The following is a 15,000-nucleotide window of genomic DNA, read 5'->3' on the forward strand; positions in this document are numbered from 1 at the left end:
ACAGAGATTAAGAGAGTTACATTGAAAGTGCTTTTTAGTCCAAGAGTAGCCCTGTGGGATGGAATTAAAGGGGATAGATAGAGGTACCTGTACGCTGACGGTGCTGCCTCGTCTGCTGCTGTTCTGGCTTTCTGAGACGGTGACGTTACTGCTGCACAGCGCATCAAACCCTAGGATGCACCTACACAGTCCCCGATCACACACACCTACAGGAGGAGAGAAAACACACACCTTTCAATGTATACAGTTAGCTCCAAAAGTATTGGACAGTGACAAATGTTTTGTGTTTTAGCTCTGTACTCCAGCCCTTTGAATTTAAAATGATACAAGGACTAATTTGAGGGTATTTACATCCATACATCCGTGAACCGTTTAGAAATTACAGCACTTTTTGCAAAAAAAAATATTGGGACAAATTCACTTATATGTGTTTTAAAGTAGTCAAAGGTTTAGTATTTGGTCCCATATTCCTAGAACGCAATGATTACATCAAGCTTATGACTCTACGAACTTGTTGGATGCATTTTCTGTTTTCTTTTTTTTTGTACCCCTTTTTCTCCCCAATTGGTAGTTACAGTCTTGTCCCATCGCTGCAACTCCTGTACGGACTCGGGAGAGGCGAAGGTTGAGAGCTGTGCATCCTCCGAAACACGGATATGTTTCTAAACACTTTGATGCTACAATGATTACGGATAGGCCTGAATGAATCATGAATAACGATGAGAGAGAAATGCACGCTTAACCTGGAAGCCAGCCGCACCAATGTGTTGGAGGAAACACCGTACACCTGGCGACTGTGTCAGCGTGCATGCGCCCAGGCCCGCCACAGGAGTCGTTAGAGCGCGATGGCCAATTGTGTGTCGCCTCATGGGTCTCCCGGTCGCGGCTGGCAGCTACACAGCTAGCACTGTGATGCAGTGCCTTAGACCGCTGCGCCACTCGGGAGGCCATGCATTTGTTGTTTGTTTTGGTTCTGTTTCAGATTATTTTGTGCCCAATAGAAATGAATAGTAAATAATGTGTTGTCATTTTGGAGTCACTATTATTGTAAATAAGAACAGAATATGTTTCTGAACACTTCTACATTAATGTGGATACTACCATGATTACGAATAGTCCTGAATTAATTGTGAATAAAGATAAATGAGAAAGTTACAGACGCAAGACATGCTAACCTCTCACTATTATTATACTGGGGAGGTTAGCATTTTTTTGGGGGTACGATATTTATGCCTCTGTAACTTTCTCACTAATCGTTATTCATGATTCATTCAGGACTATCAGTAATCATTGTAGCATCCATATTAATGTAGAAGTGTTTAGAAACATATTCTATTCTTATTTACAATAAAGGTGACTCCAAAATGACACAATACATTATTTACCATTCATTTCTATTTGGCACAAAATAATCTGAAACACAACCAAAACAAACAACAAATGCATCCAACAAATGTGTACAGTCACAAGCTTGATGTAGTCATTGCGTGCTATGAATATGGGACCAAATACTTAACTTTTTACTACTTTAGTATACATATAAGTGAATTTGTCCCAATACTTTTGGTCCCCTAAAATGGGGGGACTATGTATAAGAAATGCTGTAATTATTTTACGGATTACCCGATATGGATGAAAATACCCTCAAATTAAAGCTGACAGTCTGAACTTCAACCTCAAAGTCATTGTATAATTTCAATGCTGGAGTAAAAAGCCAAAACAAACATTAACCACTGTCCCAATTCCTTTGGAGCTCACTGTATTAGATAATCAGCAAAAATCATTAACCCCTAAACTTTGACCCCTGACTCCTGCACTGACCTGTCCGGAGAAGGATGCCCCTTCCAAGGACCTGATAAAGTCTCCATACACCTGATTGGCTCGTTGGATGACGGTTGCCACGGCGTCCTGGTACTGCGGAGCGGAAGTGGCCAATAGAGGCAGTGCAGCCAGAGGGATGTGGTCCTGACTGTTGGAGAGGCAGCCCTCATCATAACTATAGGGACTGAGACTGGACCGGAGAGAGAGGAGAGAGGGTTAGATTGTGTGTTTGTGTGTGTGTGTGCGTGTGTGTGTGTGTGTACTCACTTGGAAACCTGTGAAAAGGCGTCGGCACACACCGCCGGGCAGGGGACCATGCGAATGGCAATGCGTCCTAAGGCTGCTGGGTAATGCACCCTCATCACTGTCTCAAACGCTCCGCTCAGAGTGTTGACGTCAGCCTGCTTACTACTTGGCTCACCTGGGAGTAATTATGTGTAAATACAATATTGTTACATTGTCTTTACAAGAATAAACAAAGTAAGAACACTATTTAAGTGTTTACTGTAACCGTTTGTGTTGTTTAAGTGTTGTCCACTTTATAAATAAAGTTGTTATATTGTATACCTGCTCCAGTGTCTAGGATGTTACCCCCGTGAAGGACCAGAACCAGAACGTGGATCTTGGAGGGCGTCAGACACTGCTGAGACGACCCATCCTACAAGAGAAAGAGGAGGAGAGAGGGTGGACACTGATTATTATTATTATTTTGTAGCTCAGTTGGTAGAGCATGGTGCTTGTAACGGCAGGTTAGTGGCTTCCATTCCGGAGACCCACATAAATAAAATGTATGCACGCATGACTGTAAGTCGCTTTGCTAAATGGCATACAGAGTATACAGTACCAGTCAAAAGTTTGGACACACCTACTCATTCAAGGGTTTTTCTTTATTTTTACTATTTTCTACATTGTAGAATAATAGTGAAAACATCAAAACTATGAAATAACACATATGGAATCATGTAGTAACCCCAGAAAAGTGTTAAACAAATCAAAATATATTTTAGATTCTTCAAAGTAGCCACCCTTTGCCTTGATGACAGCTTTGCACACTCTTGGCATTATCTCAACCAGCTTCATGAGGAATGCTTTTCCAACAGTCTTGAAGGAGTTCCCACATATGCTGAGCACTTGTTGGCTGCTTTTCCTTCACTCTGCAGTCCAACTCATCCCAAACCATCTCAATTGGGTTGAGGTCGGGTGATTGTGGAGGCCAGGTCATCTGATGCAGCACTCCATCACACTCCTTGGTCAAATAGCCCTTACACAGCCTGGAGGTGTGTTTTGGGTCATTGTCCTGTTGAAAAACAAATTATAGTCCCACTAAGCGCAAACCAGATGGGATGGCGTATCGCTGCAGAATGCTGTGGTAGCCATGCTGGTTAAGTGTGCCTTGAATTCTAAACAAATCACAGACAGTGTCACCAGCAAAGCACCCCCACACCTCCTCCTCCATGCTTCATGGTGGGAACCACACATGCGGAGATCATCCGTTCACCTACTCTGCGTCTCCAAATACACGGCGGTTGTAACCAAAAATCTCAAATTTGGACTCATCTGACCAAAGGACAGATTTCCACCGGTCTAATGTCCATTGCTCATGTTTCTTGGCCCAAGCAAGTCTCTTCTTCTTATTGCTGTCTGATATGATGTTTTTTATGGTGTAATGATGTCATGTTATAGTATCGTGGGGAACAGGTTAGAGTTACTAGATAAGTGGTTAGGAGACAGAAAGTCTACATTCCATTATGTCAAAGGAGATTACTGATGTTTAGGATAGCATGATTGATGGACAGGATACTGACTTGGGGTAAAGAGTGATGAACATCAAAGACAGGGAGTGCCCATGGAGACTTACCAGATGTATGCCAAGAAGAGGTTAATAGAAGGTATATAAGGTAGAGTGTCTTCTTTGTTCAAGTTAGTTCGTAACACCAAGGGCAAAGCTCTGGTCATTGTTGTAACGAACCCGGTACGAATATTAAACATTTGCATTAACTGTCTACAAAGTGTCTAAGTATATCCTTGCATCCTTGATTCTTTGATACCCGAGAAACTTATCATAACACTGTCCTATAGTAGTGGTTTCTTTGCTGCAATTCGACCATGAAGGCCTGATTCACGCAGTCTCCTCTGAACAGTTGATGTCTGTTACTTGAACTCTGTGAAGCATTTATTTGTGCTGCAATCTGAGGTGCAATTAACTCTAATGAACTTATCCTCTGCAGCAGAGGTAACTCTGGGTCTTCCTTTCCTGTGGTGGTCCTCATGAGAGCCAGTTTCATCATAGCGCTTGATGGTTTTTGTGACTGCACTTGAAGAAACGTTCAAAGTTCTTGAAATTTTCCACATTGACTGACCTTCATGTCTTAAAGTAATGATGGACTGTCGTTTGTCTTTGCTTATTTGAGCTGTTCTTGCCATAATATGGACTTAGTCTTTTACCAAATAGGGCTATCTTCTGTATACCACCCCTACCTTGTCACAACACAACTGATTGGCTCAAACGCATTAAGAAGGAAAGAAATTCCACAAATTAACTTTTAACAAGGCACACCTGTTAATTGAAATGCATTCCAGGTGACTACCTCATGAGGCTGGTTGAGAGAATGCCAAGAGTGTGCAAAGCTGTCATCAAGGCAAAGGGTGGCTACTTAAAAGAATCTCAAATATAAAATATATTTTGATTTGTTTAACACTTTTTTGGTTACTACATGATTCCATGTGTTATTTCATAGTTTTGATGTCTTCACGATTATTCTACAATGTAGAAAATTGTAAAAATAAAGAAAAACCCTTGAATGAGTAGGGGTGTCCAAACTTTTTTAAAGAAAAATAGACAATTCCACCACTCTCTATCTGAACTAAAACAACATATTTTCACAGCCTACAGCAATGTTCCCTCTATTTTATGTAGGCACTGAGCAAATTTCAGGTCTGATGAGCGCAAACTTGAACATGTGTGGTGTTCAATGTAGGCCTACATTCCATGAGACTTTTGAAAAAAAAACATGCAGGGCTTGACATTAACCTGTTTATCCACTTGTCCTTCAGACAAGGAGGTGACTGAATATGTTGTTGTGTTATTTGATGCAAGAAACCACTTTACAAAATAAAATGCATTATTATTCCCATTCAGAGAATCAGACAAAATATGCTACCCTCTGCCTATTGGCTACTTAGCTTATTCAAGCCTGTCTCAAAATACAACACTGCCCCTTTAAGACAAAAAAAATATCTTTACCTGACTGGCTTTTCAAAGATGTCTAGAAATGTACATGTTTTGTGCTCTTGTAGGAAGCAATCACTCCCCTATTGCTGACTACAAAGTATCTATAACTCTTGCATAGTTTGTTTTGTTTCGGTATGTTGCATTGAAAGTGGCTAATATTGCGTTGATTCAATCACAATTGCCACAGTAAAGGGAAACGTTGATAGTGTTAACTAACAGGGAAAACTCTAGAAAGTTAAGTGAAGTTCAATCTCGTGCTTCTCTCTGTTGGCTGTTCTGCGCTCTGCGCAGCAGTCTCTGGCCTACAGTATGATCTGAGTCATCTGACACAACACCCTACACGGAAAATAAATCCTGTTGTTTTTCCGGTAACTTACTGGCAGCCATTTACCTGTAATTTACTGTATAAAAACGTACAGTATGTTACCGTAAATTCCAAAGAAACGTTGGTTTAACAGTGTACAGTAACTTACAAGTAACTGGCTGCCAGTAAGTTACCGTAAAAATGGCAGGATTTGTTTTACCTTGTACTACTGGGAACCTACTCACACCACAGGGCATTGGCGTTCTAAAGGCTACAAACAACCTCTGAACCTCAGTCCACTGAGGTCTGGACTAGGGCTCAGAGGTCAGAGGTCAGACTTACAGCTGGTCGTCTGCGGGACCTGACAGTGGAACGACGTCTCTGTTTACTAGAGACGTGATGCTGGACACAGAGAGGATAACACACTGAGATGATGTGTGTGTGTGTGTCTGTGTGTGTGTGTGCCTGTGTGTGTGTGTGCCTGTGTGTGTGTGTGCCTGTGTGTGTGTGTGTGTGTGTGTGTGTGTCTGTGTCTGTGTGTGTGTGTGCCTGTGTGTGTGTGTGTGTGCCTGTGTGTGTGTGTGCCTGTGTGGTGTCTACGTGTCTGTATCAGAGAGACGTGCTGCTGAACTCAAAGAGCAACAACAAACACTGATATAATATGTGTGTGTGTGTGATCTACTATCCCCAGAGACGCTGTGATGCTTTCTCTCCCCTCCCCCTGGGATCAGCTTCAGACAACTTCACCAAGTCAACTGTTACATTACCAAAGATAAACAGTTCAACTGCAAACATTGCTGTTAATGTATTGTTAAGAAATGTTGTTAAGAAATTATGATGCTATAGTAAGTAATCCTCTGTGAGAACCTCATGTCGTTGTTTACCAGGTCTGTGAGAACCTCATGTCATTGTTTACCAGGTCTGTGAGAACCTCATGTCGTTGTTTACCAGGTCTGTGAGAACCTCATGTCATTGTTTACCAGGTCTGTGAGAACCTCATGTCGTTGTTTACCAGGTCTGTGAGAACCTCACTACTACTCTCATAAACTCCTCATACTGTTGCTACAATGGAAGCATACCTCAAGGAGTCGCTCCTCACTACTGGTCACTGCATACTCTTCACCCGACTCCTGATACAGGCTCTCTGTACATACACACACACAGACAGACACACAGACAGACACACACACGCAGACAGACACGCAGACAAACACATGTGAAAACACACACACACAATTATGTTTAATTAACTAATTAACTTCCTGAAGGACGAGACATGAAGATCTGAAATCTAAATGAGGAACTGAACTTGTGTGTGTGCTCCTACCCTGGCCATCGTCTGTCTCTGTAGTCTCTATCTTGTCCATCAGGTCATTGGAACTCCACTTGTTCATCTCCTTGGCATGTAATAACATATCCTCATCTCCAGAGAAGTCCTCTGAAGAGACAGACACAGCATAACATCAGTTTAACATCAGTATAACATCAGTATAACATCAGCATAACATCAGCATAACGTCAGTAAACATCAGCATAACGTCAGCATAACATCAGCATAACGTCAGCATAACGTCAGCATAACGTCAGCATAACATCAGCATAACGTCAGCATAACATCAGTATAACATCAGTATAACATCAGCATTACATCAGTATAACGTCAGTATAACGTCAGCATAACGTTGTCACGATCGTCTAAGGAAGCGGACCAAGGCGCAGCGTGTTGAGCGAACATGTTGACTTTATTAAATAAAAGCAACCACGAAAACAACAAACCAAATGACGATAGTGAAGTCCACAGTTACAATGACTGAAAAGGAACACGTAACATGGAACAATGGAACAAAAACCCACCACCACAAAGTGAAAACACACAGTTTAAATATGGCTCCCAATCAGAGATAACGAGCCGACAGCTGACACTCGTTACCTCCGATTGGGAGTCATTGACCAATCACCACTAAACACAAACAAATGAAACACACCCATCCCCAACACCACCAAATGAAATACACCCTGGCTCTAACACACAGTCCCGGAGCCAGAGTGTGACAGTACCCCCCCCCAAAGGCGCGGACTCCGACCGCGCCTAACCCAAAAAATGGGGAGGGCTGGGTGGGTGTTGCTCCTCGGAGGCGGCTCTGGCACTGGTCGTGGTCCCCACCCCACCATAGTCACTACCCGCTTTAGTAGCCTCCTCCATTTGACCACCCTACAACCTAACCCACCTGGATTAAGGGGCAGCACCGGACTAAGAGGCAGCACCGGACTAAGGGGCAGCACCGGACTAAGGGACAGCACCAGGATAAGGAGCAGCACCGAGCTAAGGGACAGCACCGGACTAATGGGCAGCACCAGGATAAGGGACAGCACCAGGATACGGAGCAACACCGAGCTAAGGGGCAGCACCGGACTAAATGGCGGATCCTGGCTGGCTGGCTCTGGTGGATCCTGGCTGGCTGGCGGATCCTGGCTGGACGGCTCTGGCGGATCCCGGCTGGACGGCTCTGGCGGATCCCGGCTGGACGGCTCTGGCGGATCCTGGCTGGACGGCTCTGGCGGATCCCGGCTGGACGGCTCTGGCGGATCCCGGCTGGACGGCTCTGGCGGATCCCGGCTGGACGGCTCTGGCGGATCCCGGCTGGACGGCTCTGGCGGATCCCGGCTGGACGGCTCTGGCGGATCCCGGCTGGACGGCTCTGGCGGATCCCGGCTGGACGGCTCTGGCGGATCCCAGCTGGACGGCTCTGGCGGATCCCGGCTGGACGGCTCTGGCGGATCCTGGCTGGACGGCTCATGGCTGGCTGACGGATCTGGCTGCCCATGGCTGGCTGACGGATCTGGCTGCTCATGGCTGGCTGACGGATCTGGCTGCTCATGGCTGGCTGACGGATCTGGCTGCTCATTGCTGGCTGACGGATCTGGCTGCTCATGGCTGGCTGACGGATCTGGCTGCTCATGGCTGGCTAACGGATCTGGCTGCTCATGGCTGGCTGACGGATCTGGCTGCTCATGGCTGGCTGACGGATCTGGCTGCTCATGGCTGGCTGACGGATCTGGCTGCTCATGGCTGGCTGACGGATCTGGCTGCTCATGGCTGGCTGACGGATCCTGGGGACGCACACAAGGCCTAGTGCGTGGTGCCGGAACTGGTGGTCCCGGGCTGAGGACACGCATCTCAGGGCTAGTGCGGGGAGCAGCAACAGGACGCACAGGACTCTGGAGACACACAGGAGGCTTGGTGCGAATAGCCGGAACGGGCTGGACCAGGCTGGCGACTCGCACCCCTGGTTTGGTGCGAGTGGCAGGAACAGGCCGGGCCGGGCTGGCGACGCACACCGTAGGCTCCGTACGTGGCACAGGAACCGGCCGGGCTGGGCTGGCGACGCACACCGTAGGTTTCCTACGTGACGCAGGGACAGGCCGGGCTGGGCTGGCGACGCACACCGTAGGCTTCGTACGTGGCGCAGGGACAGGCCGGGCTGGGCTGGCGACGTACACCGTAGGCTTCCTACGTGGCGCAGGAACAGGCCGGGCTGGGCTGGCGACGCACACCGTAGGCTTCCTACGTGGCGCAGGGACAGGCCGGGCTGGGCTGGCGACGCACACCGTAGGCTTCGTACGTGGCGCAGGAACAGGCCGGGCTGGGCTGGCGACGCACACCGTGGGCTTGACGCGTGGAGTAGACACAGGCCGGTCCGTACTGGGAACACACACCACTGGCCTTAACCGGGGCTCAGGAACGGGCCGGACCGGACTGGTAACACACTTCAGTCTCTCACGCCGTGCCACAACAACTTCCCTCCCTCTACTCGCCAATGGCTCCCGTACTCCGGTAGCCTTCTCTCCACGTCTACCTGTGGCAGCCTCCTGCTGCCCAGCCGCCCAAGCCATGTGCCCCCCCCCAAAAATTTCTTGGGGTTGCCTCTCGTCCTTCCGACGATGGCCCTGCCGACGCCGTTGCTCCTCTCTCCGTCGCCTCTCCACAGTTTCGCTCCATGGACGGCGATCCATCCCATCCAGGATCTCCTCCCAAGTCCAGGACCCTTTTCCGTCCAAAATCTCCTCCCATGTCCAGACCCTAGGCTCCTGGACACGCTGCTTGGTCCTTTGATGGTGGGTTTTTCTGTCACGATCGTCTAAGGAAGCGGACCAAGGCGCAGCGTGTTGAGCGAACATGTTGACTTTATTAAATAAAAGCAACCACGAAAACAACAAACCAAATGACGATAGTGAAGTCCACAGTTACAATGACTGAAAAGGAACACGTAACATGGAACAATGGAACAAAAACCCACCACCACAAAGTGAAAACACACAGTTTAAATATGGCTCCCAATCAGAGATAACGAGCCGACAGCTGACACTCGTTACCTCCGATTGGGAGTCATTGACCAATCACCACTAAACACAAACAAATGAAACACACCCATCCCCAACACCACCAAATGAAATACACCCTGGCTCTAACACACAGTCCCGGAGCCAGAGTGTGACAAACGTCAGTATAACATCAGTATAACATCAGTATAACGTCAATATAACGTCAGCATTACGTCAGTATAACATCAGTATAACGTCAGCATAACGTCAGTATAACATCAGCATAACATCAGCATAACGTCAGTATAACATGAGCATAACATCAGCATAACGTCAGCATAACATCAGTATAACATCAGCATAACGTCAGTATAACATCAGCATAACGTCAGTATAACATCAGCATAACGTCAGCATAACGTCAGCATAACGTCAGTATAACATCAGCATAACATCAGCATAACATCAGTATAACATCAGCATAACATCAGCATAACATCAGCATAACGTCAGTAAACATCAGCATAACATCAGCATAACATCAGCATAACGTCAGTATAACATCAGCATACCTGGAGCTAACCCTGCAGATAGCACTACTGGGTGATCTGAAAAGTCATAGTCAATCGATCAATAATATAATAATACTTTTAGCAACAAAACAAAAAAAATCAATTTACAATCAGTGTTTTTCCTCTAATTTATTCTGAGCCTCTATGGTACAGTTTTTATTGCTATCTATCTGTTCTGTTAGACCTTCTATTTCCTTTGTTAGTATGGACTCTTTTGACCTAAATTGCTTTTGTTTTCGAGATGAGTACTGAATTGCATGGCCTCTAAAGGCACATTTAAAAGTGTCCCATACAATAAGGGGATTTGCTGTACCTATGTTATGTTGGAAAAAATCTGTTATAAATTCCTCTGTCCTAGTTAAAAACAAGTTATCATCCAATAGGCTTTGATTCAATTTCCAATATCCTCGCCCACGTGGAAATTCAGTAAGAGTAATGTATATTCCAATTATATGATGGTCCGACCGCATTCTGTCCCCTATCAACACTTTTTAAACTTTTGGTGACAACGAGAATGACATAAGAAAGAAGTCAAGACGACTAGTTTGATTGAGTCTCCGCCATGTACAGTTGAAGTCGAAAGTTTACATACACTTAGGTTGGAGTCATTAAAACTCGTTTTTCAACCACTCCACAAATTTCTTGTTAACAAACTATCGTTTTGGCAAGTTGGTTAGGACATCTACTTTGTGCATGACACAAGTCATTTTTCCAACAATTGTTTACAGACAGATTATTTCACTTATAATTCACTGTATCACAATTCCAGTGGGTCAGAAGTTTACATACACTAAGTTGACTGTGCCTTTAAACAGCTTGGAAAATTCCAGAAAATGATGTCATGGCTTTAGAACAGGGGTGTCAAACGTACGGCCCGCGGGCCGGATCAGGCCCGCAAACGGGTTTAATCCGGCCCGCGAGATGATTATTATTTTTTTTTTAAGTATAAAAATGCGCTGCAATTTTTCAATAAAATAAACTGCTGTTCCAATTGCGTCCACTGGATGGCGCAATAGCAATTGTGTTAAGCAAGCAAACTGTTTATACCGGGGCAGAGCAAGTAGGTCAAGCACGTGCAGCCAATGAGCTACTTTGTTTTGCCCGCGATATTTATTACGGCTTCTACTTTTAACATTATGTGCTTTGGCACCCTCATTGCCCCAATATGTCTCTGTCAAAAAAGAGAAAAGTGGACGCAGAGTGCAGAGTGTTCCAAGAAAAATGGTCATCCTATTTAATCACGGAATTGAATGGGAAAGCTGTATGTTTGGTGTGTTCAGAGCATGTTGCAGTGCTGAAAGAATATAACCTTCGTCGCCACTATGTGAGTCTTCATGCCGACAAATATGACAACTTTCAAGGACAGCGGAGATGAGAGAAGGTGAATGAACTGTTGGCGGGTCTGAAGAAACAGCTGTCTGTGTTTACTCACAGCCGAGACATCAGTGACGCTGCAGTGAAAGCTAGCTACCTCATTGCTAATGAAATCGCAGTGGCTTCAAAACCATTTAGTGAGGGTGAATTTGTAAAAACATGCATGATGAAGGCAGCGGAGATTGTGTGCCCTGAAAAGCGGCAGGCTTTTGCAAATATCAGCCTGACAAGAAACACAGTTGCAGACAGGATTTCCGATCTTTCAGTGGATTTGGACAGCCAGTTGAAGCAAAAAGTAAAGTCATTTATTGCGTTTTCGGTTGCAATTGATGAAAGCACGGACATTACAGATGTTGCACAACTGGCCATTTTTTCATCCGCGGAGTTGATGACACATTGACCGTCACCGAGGAGTTCGTGGAGTTGGTGCCGATGACAGATACAACGACAGCAGCTGATATTTTTACCGCACTCGTCGGCGCGCTGGACAGGGTCGGAGTGGACTGGTCCCGCGCTGTCAGCCTGGCTACAGATGGTGAGCCCTCAATGATCGGGAAAAAAGCAGGCGTTGTGACAAAGTTCAGAGAGAAAGTGCAATCTGCAAATGGAGGACGTGATTTTTTGACTTTTCACTGTATTTTGCACCAGGAGGCTTTGTGTTGCAAGTCATTAAAGATGGATAACGTCATGAAGGTGGTCATCCAAACTGTTAATTTCATCCGATCCAGAAGCCTGAATCACCGTCAGTTTGACAGCCTTCTCAGAGAGAAAGACCACATCTATGGCCTGCCATACCACACTGAGGTAAGATGGTTAAGCCGAGGTGCTGTGCTGAGGCGTTTCTTTGATTTACGAGAAGAAATTGAACAGTTCATGGAAGAAAAGGGCAAACCAGTGTTAGAATTTCATTCCGCAGAATGGATGCCGGACCTTGCATTTATGGTGGATGTTACAGAGCACCTGAATAACTTGAACAAACAGCTGCAAGGGCGCAACAAAGTTGTCACGCAGTATTATGACAGCATACGTTCTTTCAAGTTGAAGCTGTCATTGTGGGAGACGCAACTTGCCGGTGGTGATGCAGCTCACTTCCCCTGTCTGAAAAATGTGTGCGCGACCCAACATGTGGCAGACATGAAGCGGTTCAAAGATAAAATAACTGGACTGTTACGGGAGTTTGAGCAACGCTTTCAGATTTATGTTTATATGTTTTTATGTTGATGTGCTATTGTTTTTAATTGATTTTATTTTATTTGTATATTTAACCTATTCTTGACTCTGTGGTTCTTGCAATTGTTTGGGGAACAGGATTTCATTATTTTTATCTACATTTCTGCCTGAGAAATGACACCCTGATATAGTTCTGTGATCTGTGATATACTTCTGTGAATCACTGAGGCATTGTGTGTTTGTTTGTTCTTTGTCCTCAGAACTTTCAAATAACTTGAGGTGTTTTATGATTAATAGTGATGTTGTGCTTTTGGACACTGTCCTCAGGCTCCAGCTTTATGTTTATATGTTTTTATGTTGATGTGCTATTGTTTTTAATTGATTTTATTTTATTTGTATATTTAACCTATTCTTGACTCTGTGATTCTTGCACTTGTTTGGGGAACAGGATTTCATTATTTGTATCTACATTTCTGCCTGAGAAATGACACCCTGATATAGTTCTGTGATCTGTGAAACAGTTCTGTTAATCACTGAGGCATTGTGTGTTTGTGTGTTCTTTTTCTTTAGAATTTTCAAATAAACTTGACGTGTTTTATGATTAATAGTGATGTTGTGCTTGTACTATTTTGGACACACTGTTATATATACCATGATTTTTCCGGTCCGGCCCACTTGGGAATAGATTTTCCTCCATGTGGCCCCTGAGCTAAAATGAGTTTGACACCCCTGCTTTAGAAGCTTCCAATAGGCTAATTTACATCATTTGAGTCAATTGGAGGTGTACCTGTGGATGTATTTCAAGACCTACCTTCAAACTCAGTGCCTCTTTGCTTGACATCATGGGAAAATCAAAAGAAATCAGCCAAGACCTCCAAAAATTTTTTGTTGTGACCTCCACAAGTCTGGTTCATCCTTGGGAACAAACACCTGAAGGTACCACGTTCATCTGTACAAACAATAGTACGCAAGTATAAACACCATGGGACCACGCAGCCGTCATACCGCTCAGGAAGGAGACGCGTTCTGTCTCCTAGAGATTAACGTACTGGTGCGAAAAGTGCAAATCAATCCCAGTACAACAGCAAAGGACCTTGTGAAGATGCTGGAGGAAACAGGTACAAAAGTATCTATATCCACAGTAAAACTAGTCCTATATCGACATAACCTGAAAGGCCGCTCAGCAAGGAAGAAGCCACTGCTCCAAAACCGCCATAAAAAAGACAGACTACGGTTTGCAACTGCACATGGGGACAAAGATCGTACTTTTTGGAGAAATGTCCTCTGGTCTGATGAAACAAAAATAGAACTGTTTGGCCATAATGACCATCGTTATGTTTGGAGGAAAAAGGGGGGCCTTGCAAGCCGAAAAACACCATCCCAACCGTGAAGCACGAGGGTGGCAGCATCATGCTGTGGGGGTGCTTTGCTGCAGGAGGGACTGGTGCACTTCACAAAATAGATGGCATCATGAGGAAGGAAAATTATGTGGATATATTGAAGCAACATCTCAAGACATCAGTCAGGAAGTTAAAGCTTGGTCGCAAATGGGTCTTCCAAATGGAGTCAACATCAGCATAACATCAGCATAACATCAGCATAACATCAGTTCAACATCAGCATAACATCAGCATAACATCAGCATAACATCAGCATAACATCAGTTCAACATCAGCTCAACATCAGTATAACATCAGTATAACATCAGTATAACTTCAGTATAACATCAGTAACAGTTGATGTTGTAATAACATGTAATAACAGTCATATAACAACATTTAATGACATGGAATAACATATCTTAGTTGTCAGACAAATCTTCTGATGAGATAGATATAACATTAGTAACAGCTGATGTAGTCACTGTAATAACTGTTTGTAATAACATATAATATCATACCGTGAGCGTCAAAGAACTCGTCGTCAGTGCTGTCCTCCGAGTCACGAGCGATACTCTGCATCCGCCACTCTGAGATGTTCTGGTGGATGGGACTTCCTGTGTGGACAGGAAATAGGAAATAGAGTTAAATCAGTGGGGGCCGCAGAGATAGATAGAGGACTCATCTTTGTATATGTGCCAAATATAGCGTCTGTGACAGCATGGGCAGCGCCATTGAGGCTATCTCTATTTTGAAATAGTCCATTTTCTTCTTCACGATTGGCTGATCCCTCCTGATGACCCAGTTGGACATGACTCCAACAGG

The 15,000-nt window shown here is 44.8% G+C and overlaps 1 pseudogene across 1 annotated transcript in view; it reads right to left on the bottom strand.

Annotated features, from left to right (window-relative positions):
• Window positions 1-15,000, bottom strand: part of LOC311135828 (membrane-associated phosphatidylinositol transfer protein 2-like) — a 51,862-nt pseudogene that overhangs the window by 3,952 nt on the left and 32,910 nt on the right. The window contains exons 6-12 of the transcript XR_014615420.1: window positions 14,697-14,792; window positions 6,685-6,795; window positions 6,437-6,501; window positions 2,389-2,479; window positions 2,089-2,242; window positions 1,822-2,011; window positions 21-206 (exon numbers count right to left, since the gene is read on the bottom strand). The product of XR_014615420.1 is annotated as a membrane-associated phosphatidylinositol transfer protein 2-like (transcript). The remainder of the gene's footprint in view (window positions 1-20; window positions 207-1,821; window positions 2,012-2,088; window positions 2,243-2,388; window positions 2,480-6,436; window positions 6,502-6,684; window positions 6,796-14,696; window positions 14,793-15,000) is intronic.

Source organism: Coregonus lavaretus (assembly GCF_964263955.1).
Source record: "Coregonus lavaretus genome assembly, chromosome: 10".
Taxonomy (NCBI): Eukaryota; Metazoa; Chordata; class Actinopteri; order Salmoniformes; family Salmonidae; genus Coregonus; species Coregonus lavaretus.